The 9210-nt window shown below is 46.3% G+C and overlaps 1 non-coding gene across 1 annotated transcript; it reads right to left on the reverse strand.

Annotated features, from left to right (window-relative positions):
- Positions 1-8890: 8890 nt before the first annotated feature.
- On the reverse strand, positions 8891-8964 carry Trnat-ugu (transfer RNA threonine (anticodon UGU)). The gene has a single exon. It is a non-coding gene; the product is annotated as a tRNA-Thr (tRNA).
- Positions 8965-9210: the final 246 nt, after the last annotated feature.

Genomic DNA, 9210 nt, shown 5'->3' on the forward strand with positions numbered 1-9210 from the left:
CGAGCTGGGTTTCATACGACCGTCTTTTTCGAGACCCATGCTGATTCCTACAGAGTAGATTTCTAGTCTCCAGAAAAGTCATTATACTTGAACACAATACGTGTTCACAATACACACTTCACCGATGAGTGTCGCATATGCCTTCAACCTTCGGAGACGTGTTCCGAGGCAACCCGGTCAGGCTGAACGCCTTAGACACACTGTCCAACGAGTGCAGCAAGGTGGAGGTTCCCTGCTGTTTTGGGGTGGCATTATGTGGGGCCGACGTACGCCGCTGGTGGTCACGGAAGGTGGCATAACGGCTGTACGACACGTGAATGCCATCCTCCGACCGATAGTGCAACCATATCGGCAGCATATTGGCGAGCCATTCGCCTTCGTGGACGACAATTCGCACCCCGGTAGTGCACATCTTGTGAATGACTTCGTTCAGGATAACGATATTGCTCGACTAGAGTGGCCAGCAAGTGCTACTCTCATGAACCCTATCGAACATGTCTGGCATAAATTGAAGAAGGCTGTTAATGGACGACGTCACCCACCAACCACTCTGAGGGATCTACGTCGAGTCGCCGTTGAAGAGTAGGGCAATCTGAGTCAACAGTGCCCAGATGAATTTGTGGATTGTATGCTACGGCGAATACAGGCGTGCATCAATGCAAGAGGACGTGCTACTAAGTATAAGAGGCACCTGTGTGTACAGCAATCTGGACCACCAGCTCTGAACGTCCCGCTGCATGGAGGTACAACATGCAATGTTTGCTTTTCATGAGCAATAAAAAAGGCAGAAATGATTTTTATGTTGATCTCTTTTGCGATTTTCTCTCCGGAACTCTCGGAACCGAGGTGATGCAACTGCAGCCTCCGTACTGAGCCTCCTCCAGTTTTCCTGGAATTCTTCTAACGTTGCAACGTCGCTACAGACAAGACTGGAAAAGCCTTATGCAGCCCCCAACCTTGGGCACCACATCTTTCATACACAGGGTCAGTCACCTTAGACACGCCACCTGAATAACTCATCCACTGTTAGTGAAGAAGGAATACCTTTGGAAGAAAAGCTGATTAGTTTCATGTTGGACAGAGTATCCTGTTCAGTTTGTTGTCGTAGGTGGTCGGGTAGAACAGATGTGATAGCTTTGTTATCTTAAATTGATTCCCCTTATGAACTTTTAATAATATTAGATTGCTGCATAAGTTCGTAGCGTTTTTTCGTAAATGTAATAACAAACTAGATACACGTAACGAAAGCTTTAGCCTTCAATAATGTATTCTTCTTCACAATTTACGTCTGCCAACGCTCGGATAAGTTTCCATTTCACGACTGTGGAAATCACGTGGTTTTGAGACGAAGAACTCGTCAGCTATTTTTGGAGCACATTTTCACCTGGAAAGGAATTTCCCTCGAAGGTTGTCCAACAGGAAGTGGAACAGATGAAGAACTACATCTACATCTACATTTATACTCCGCATGCCACCCAACGGTGTGTGGCGGAGGGCACTTTACGTGCCACTGTCATTACTTCCCTTTCCTGTTCCAGTCGCGTATGGTTCGCGGGAAGAACGACTGCCGGAAAGCCTCCGTGCGCGCTCTAATCTGTCTAATTTTACATTCGTGATCTCCTCGGGAGGTGTAAGTAGGGGGAAGCAATATATTCGATACCTCATCCAGAAACGCATCCTCTCGAAACCTGGACAGCAAGCTACACCGCGATGCAGAGCTTCTCTCTTGCAGAGTCTGCCACTCGAGTTTGCTAAACATCTCCGTAACGCTATCACGCTTACCAAATAACCCCGTGACGAAACGCGCCGCTCTTCTTTGGATCTTCTCTATCTCCTCTGTCAACCCGACCTGGTACGGATCCCACACTGATGAGCAATACTCGAGTATAGGTCGAACGAGTGTTTTGTAAGCCACCTCCTTTGTTGATGGACTACATTTTCTAAGCAGTCTCCCAATGAATCGCAACCTGGCACCCACGTTACCAACAATTAATTTCATATGATCATTCCACTTCAAATCGTTCTGTATGCATACTCCCAGATATTTTACAGAAGTAACTGCTACCAGTGTTTGTTCCGCTATCATATAATCATACAATAAAGGATCCTTCTTTCTGCGTATTCGAAATACATTACGTCTATATTAAGAGTCAGTTGCTATTCCCTGCAACAAGTGCCTATCCGATCTGAGCTTAAGATCAGGTGAATAAGCATTCCGTCTTCAGGCCACAAGTGCCCCATCGGGACCATCCGACTGCCGTGTCATCCTCATTGGAGATGCGGATAGGAGGGGCGTGTGGTCAGCACACCGCTATTCCTGTCGTTATGATGGTTTTCTTTGACCGACCGGAGCCGCTACTATTCGGTCGAGTAGCGCCTCAGTTGGCATCACAAGGCTGAGTGCTCCCCGAAAAATGGCAACAGCGCATGGCGACCCGGATAGTCACCCATCCCAGTGCTGGCTACGCCCGACAGCGCTTAATTTCGGTGATCTGGCGGGAACCGGAGTAACCACTGCGGTAAGGCGGTTGCCAAGTGAATAAGGTGGGTGCGGAATGAACTCCCATGTAGTGTTTCTTGCCAGTCCAGCAGAATGCGTACGGTCCTTATCTTGGAGTATCGCTTCACTGCGCCAGATGCATAACATTATCATTTGTGGACGCTCGCAGGTCTTTGTACAGGGGGGCTGCTGCTTCGTTCTGCTCAACCATTGCTTTCATTTCCTTATCTTAGCATGAAGGCACCACTTCCCGTCATCGGTACCGTTACAGGATAGGAATGGTTGGTGTCACAAGCAGCAGGCAGAGGTGCACAGGTGGCCAACCAGCTGGTTTTTGTAATTTTGGGTTAGAGCATGTAGTACTCATACACGCGATTTTTGAACCTTCCCCATCGCATTCAAACGTCGCACGATCGTGCAATGATCACAGTCCATCACGTTTGCTAGTTCTCCAGTACCATGACGCGGATCATGGGGTATTAATTCGTTCAAACAATCTTCATCAGACTGTGAAGGTCTTCCTGAACGTGAAGTGTAACTAATGTCAAAACATTTCTCCTTAAAAGGAGAAAACCATTCCCTCCCTGTGCCCTGTCGAGTGTCATTATCCCCATGCCGATGCAAATTTTTGTGTCTGCCTCCACTGCTGTCCCTTGTCGTGAACTCAAACGGCGGAATATGTCGGAAATGTTACGATTTCTCCATTTCGCAAGCCATTTTTTAGCGTCCACAGCCCCACTCACTAACTCCGAATGACAACATGACAATATGTAAACTCCAATAGCTACAGTGAACTACACATATAAATGACAATCCATAAATAAACCCATATCAATCAGAATACCAAACAGCAGAACAAAAACGCTACGAATTTGTGCGCCAGCTCAATATGTATGAAGAGGCGTACACTAAATTAAGACCTGTTGGGTTTGCTTTAGCACAAGGGTCCGTTAATTATCGAGTATCAGCGATAAAGAACAGGTACAATATGTGGCTACCCTAGTGTGCGAACATAAACAACATTCCAATCACTGCAGGGGCCACGTGTTTATCTGTTGCAAGAACAACACTAATCTGTGGTTTGCTGTCGTAACCAGCAGTCGACATCTTCATAAGGTTGCCAGACCTTCACAATGTTCTACGTAAAAGCTTGTTTTTATCTACGGCGAAAGTCGCCAAAAGTGAGTGTCACTGCTGAGAGATATCGTGACGGTGTTCCAGTCTTCACGACCTTCCTCGTCAAACATAATACAGACATTCGAGGAAACGAGAAACGCAGGCAACGAAAACCGTTACGGCTCGAATCATTAACTGACGAGCGACATACAAGTGATATCTTAGGAGCTGTAGAACACAAACCACATATGAGACAGCTCGAACGCGAGGCAGGAATCAGCCAACTAGATTCCAACAAGTTCCTCCGATACCACACATAACTTCGTAAAGCGTTCGAGGGCCATGACTTGCCACGGAGGGTATAATTCTCGGAATGGGGGATAAGGAAACTGCAAACAGACAACATGTTGTTCCATAAAATTTCGGGCGAGCAGCCGCATAAATACGGCTTCTTCTTCTAATATTTCGCCTGAATACCGTCCAGCCAAGTCCAGAGTGAGCCGAGGCGACTAACGCTCCAGCAGTTGCTCCGTCCTTTTCAATCCGAGGACCGAACCACTGCGTATGCGGCCAGAGATACACAAGAGACGTTGGTAGGCGGCACAGAGGTGTAACATATGAATGGAAATTAAATCTGTGGCTGCGCAGTCGATCCACACGGTGATATCGATGTGTCACGGAGGGCTGCAACGTCGCGACGTCTTTGCGATTTTATAACAGAAATTGCCGGATTCCATGATTTGTCCAAGCTGAAGCCGCTATCTCCGTTAATTAAATTCGTCACCAAGCGAATTTAAATTGCTTCTTTCACTACTGTGTCCCAGAAAGATGAAGCCGAGGCTATAATTTGGACATTATCGTACACCATAGAGTGGCCAGTGTCAATACAGTGCTTCGCTACCGCAGATTTATTGAGTTGTAACAGCCCGGTGTACCTGCGGTGCGCCGGCCGGAGTGGCCATGCGGTTCTAGGCGCTACAGTCTGGAACCGAGCCACCGCTACGGTCGCAGGTTCGAATCCTGCCACGGGCATGGATGTGTGTGATGTCCTTAGGTTAGTTAGGTTTAAGTAGTTCTAAGTTCTAGGCGACTGATGACCACAGATGTTAAGTCCCATAGTGCTCAGAGCCATTTGAACCATTACCTGCGGTGCTCTGTGTATCTCTCCTGGACTGTACGTCTCGTCTGTCCGATGCATGAACCGTCGCACTCACAGGGGATCTTGTAAGCCCCAGGCTTCCGAAACACCAAATCATCTTTAACGGAACCCAGGAGTGCTGCAGTCTTTGGTGGAGGTCGAAAAATATCTTTCACTTTGTGTTTGCTGAGGATGCGTCCTGCTTTTGACGAAAGGCTTCCCACGTATGGCAGGAAAGCCATGGGTTTAATACTTTCCGTGTTTTCGTCGGCTTTTCTTGTGTCCGCTGTTGATTTAATTTGTAAATCCTTACGTATCTGCTGTGGATAATACCCGTTGGCTTCAGAAACTCTTCTGAGGAGTACAAGTTCGCCCTCCAGACTGCTGTCGTCAGCAATGACGCGCGCTCTGTGTAGCCTGGGTTCTGAGTACACTCACCGTCTGCGAAGGATGGGGGCAGCTGTTTGCCCGTAAATATAAATCCGTCTTGATCGGCTTTCGATGCACTGCATGTCCCAAAGTGCCATCATTATTGCGCTGTACCAACGCATCCAAAAATGGAAGCCATCCATCTATTTCCAGTTCCATCGTCTACTTAATTTCTCTGTGGACAGAATTAAGATGATTTAATAACTCCATTAGCTTTTCTTCACCATGGGCCAATACTACAAACGTGTCACCAACATACCTCCCAAACACTGTGGGTTTCAAGCTACCAGATTCCAGCGATTACACCATAAAAAAAGTTGGCAAAGACCTCCCCCTGATGACACCGTCAGTCTTTTCATGAAATTCGTTACTGAACAAAAAATATGGCGAGGTCAAAACACGTCCAAATAAAGCTAAAATGTTTTTATCGAAAGTCTTTCCAAAGAGAGACAATGATCTACATCTACATCTACATTTATACTCCACAAGCCGCCCAACGGTGTGCGGCGGAGGGCACTTTACCTGCCACTGACATTACCTCCCTTTCCTGTTCCAGTCGCGTATGTTTCGCGGAAAGAACGACTGCCGGAAAGCCTCCGTGCGCGCTCGAATCTCTCTAATTTTACATTCGTGATCTCCTCGGGAGGTATAAGTAGGGGGAAGCAATATATTCGATATCCAGAAACGCACCCTCTCGAAACCTGGGCAGCAAACACCGCGACGCAGGGCGCCTCTCTTGAAGAGTCTGCCACTTGAGTTTGCTAAACATCTCCGTAACGCTATCACGCTTACCAAATAACCCTGTGACCAAACGCGCCGCTTTTCTTTGGACCTTCTCTATCTCCTCTGTCGACCCGACCTGGTACGGATCCCACAATGATGAGCGATACTCAAGTATAGGTCGAACGAGTGTTTTGTAAGCCACCTCCTTTGTTGATGGACTACATTTTCTAAGCAATCTCCCAATGAATCTCAACCTGGTATGCGCCTTAGCAACAATTAATTTTATATGATTATTCCACGCATACTTCCAGATATTTTACAGCAGTAGCTGCTACCAGTGTTTGTTCCGCTATCATATAATCATACAATAAAGGATCCTTCTTTCTATGTATTCGCAATACATTACATTTGCCTATGTTAAGGGTCAGTTGCCACTCCCTGCACCAAGTGCCTATCCGCTGCAGATCTTCCTGCATTTCGCTGCAATTTTCTAATGCTGCAACTTCTCTGTATACTACAGCATCCTCCGCGAAAAGGCGCATGGAACTTCCGACACTACTAGGTCATTTATATATATTGTGAAAAGCAATGGTCCCATAACACTCCCCTGTGGCACACCAGAGGTTACTTTAACGCCTGCAGACATATTTCCATTGACAACAAGATGCTGTGTTCTGTTTGCTAAAAACTCTTCAGTCCAATCACACAGCTGGTCTGATATTCCGTAGGCTCGGAAAGAGGAACGTTCGCGAAGACACTACATCGAAACTGACTAACGTATCACATTTGCTCAGTTTGAGTGATTTAAGTTCGTCAGTGAAGTCCACAGAGTTACGTATGTGATGGGCCCATTAAATCAACAGTGGGAACAAGAAAAGCGAAAAAAGTTTTAAACCCATGGCTTTCCTGCCATACGTGGGAAGCCTTTCGTTAAAAATAGGACGCATCCTCAGAAAACAAAAAGTGATTTTTCGCCCTCCACCAAAGACTGCAGCAGTCCTGGGTTCCGTTAAAGATGATTTGGTGCTTCGAAGTGAGTGCGGTCGTTGATACATCGAACAGACGACACGTAGAGTCCAGGAGAAGATGTACAGAGCACCGCAAGTACACCCGGCTCTTACAACCTAATAAATCTGCGGTAGCGGAGCACTGTATTGACACTGGGCACTCTGTGCTGTAAGATAATGTCGAAATTTTAGTCTCGACTTCATCTTTCTGGGACACAGTAGTGAAAGAAGCAATTTAAATTCGGTTGGCGACGAATTTAATTAATAGAGATAGCGGCTTCAGTCCCGTTCCAGCAAGATCTTCTTCCAGCCGCAGCGATGTCAGACATCTGATGTTTTACCGGATTCCTGATATTCGCGTTACACTCGTGAAATCTTCCCCCCATGAAGCATGGACCTTGCAGTTGGTGGCGAGGCTTGCGTGCCTCAGCGATACAGATAGCCCTACCGTAGGTCCAACCACAACGGAGGGGTATCTGTTGAGAGGCCAGACAAACGTGTGGTTCCTGAAGAGGGGCAGCAGCCTTTTCAGTAGTTGCAGGGGCAACAGTCTGGATGACTGACTGATCTGGCCTTGTAACACTAACCAAAACGGCCTTGCTGTTGTGATACTGCGAACGGCTGAAAGCAGGGAGAAACTACAGCCGTAATTTTTCCCGAGGGCATGCAGCTTTACTGTAATCATGGAGAGCAGCATCAAACCAGTCTCAGGACTGAAGACAACAACAACGACAACAACTCGTGAAATTAATTTTTTTTTTTTTATTTATGGACCGTCTGACAGCAACTGAATAAAACACAATTTTAGTGCCATACGCGTTTCGCCTTTATTTTCTGCAAGGCATCATCAGTGGCCTGGAATATGTACATATGTTAGCTATTTCATTTACATTTTTGTCATTGTGCCTATAGGTTATAAACAGTTCTGGTGGTTGGTATTTCCTATTAAGTAGTAATGTTTAGAACTGTACTTACAGGTTGTGTGGACAATTTCCTACATTGGTCTGTAAGTGTATACGTTTGTGTGTGTGTTTGTGTGTGTGTTTGGGTGTGTGTGTGTGTGTGTGTGTGTGTGTGTGTGTGTGTGTGTGTGTGTGTGTGTGTGTGTGTATGTGAGTGAGTGTTTTTTGGTGTGATATATATTTTTTTGTGCTGTGTGTGTGTGTGTGTGCATATTTTCTTTTTTCCTGTGTGTGTGTGTGTGTGTGTGTGTTTGTGTGTGTGTGTGTGTGTGTGTGTGTGAAATGTTTTAAAAACAGTCTTGGTCACGATTTATTTATCGAGGTGACCGGGTTCGACCACTGCTGTGGTCATCTTCAGACCATTGAGTAGGAACCTCTTTATATTGGAGAATCACTAGTTCAGTAGTGATTCTCCAGCAGAAAGAGATTCCTAGTCAATGGTCTGAAGATGACCACAGCAGTGGTCGAAACCGGTCACCTCGATAAATAAATCGTGATCAAGACTGTTTTCAATAGTAAATATTTGTAACACCTTGATTACTGCCACACTCATAATGTATTCAACAGTAACTCGTGAAATGGTTGTATGGGGAACTCCCCAGGTCGTGACTACCTTGGAGATTCTGGGTGCCATCGCTCGTGCACCGACTACAACACCACGTTCAAACTCAGAAGAATCTTGGTAACCTGCCCTTGTAGCAACAGTAAGCGATCTAACAAGTACACCAGACACTTGTTGTCTTACGTAGGCGTTGTCGATCGCAGCGCCGTGTTCTGTCTGTTTACTTATCTCTGTATTTGATTACGCATGCCTGTACCAGTTTCTTTGGCGTTTCAGTGTACATCACTGAATGCAACTCCTAAATTATATATATGAAGACAGTAACTGTTCTCGGAAGAACAGATACTGTAGATGACCGTGCAGCTTTTCCCCGGAATAAATGATGACTAACTGAAACCATCAGCTGCCGACAGGTGTTGTTGATATACCTCGATGTGGACAGCTGAAAATGCGTGCCCCGACCGGGACTCGAACCCGGGATCTCCCGCTTACATGGCAGACGCTCTATCCATCTGAGCCACCGAGGACACAGATGAACAGCGCGACTGCAGGGACTTATCCCTTGCACGCTTCCCGTGAGACTCACATTCCCAACTGTCCACAATTCTACATATGTAATGTACCTTATAGACATTTGCCCATATCAACACCTGTCGGCAGCTGATGGTTTCAGGTAGTCATCATTTATTCCAGGGAAAAGCTGCACGGTCATCTACAGTATCTGTTCTTTCGAGAACAGTTAGTGTCTTCATATATATAGTTAAAGGCTACCC

Source organism: Schistocerca cancellata, chromosome 11 (genome assembly GCF_023864275.1).
Source record: "Schistocerca cancellata isolate TAMUIC-IGC-003103 chromosome 11, iqSchCanc2.1, whole genome shotgun sequence".
Taxonomy (NCBI): Eukaryota; Metazoa; Arthropoda; class Insecta; order Orthoptera; family Acrididae; genus Schistocerca; species Schistocerca cancellata.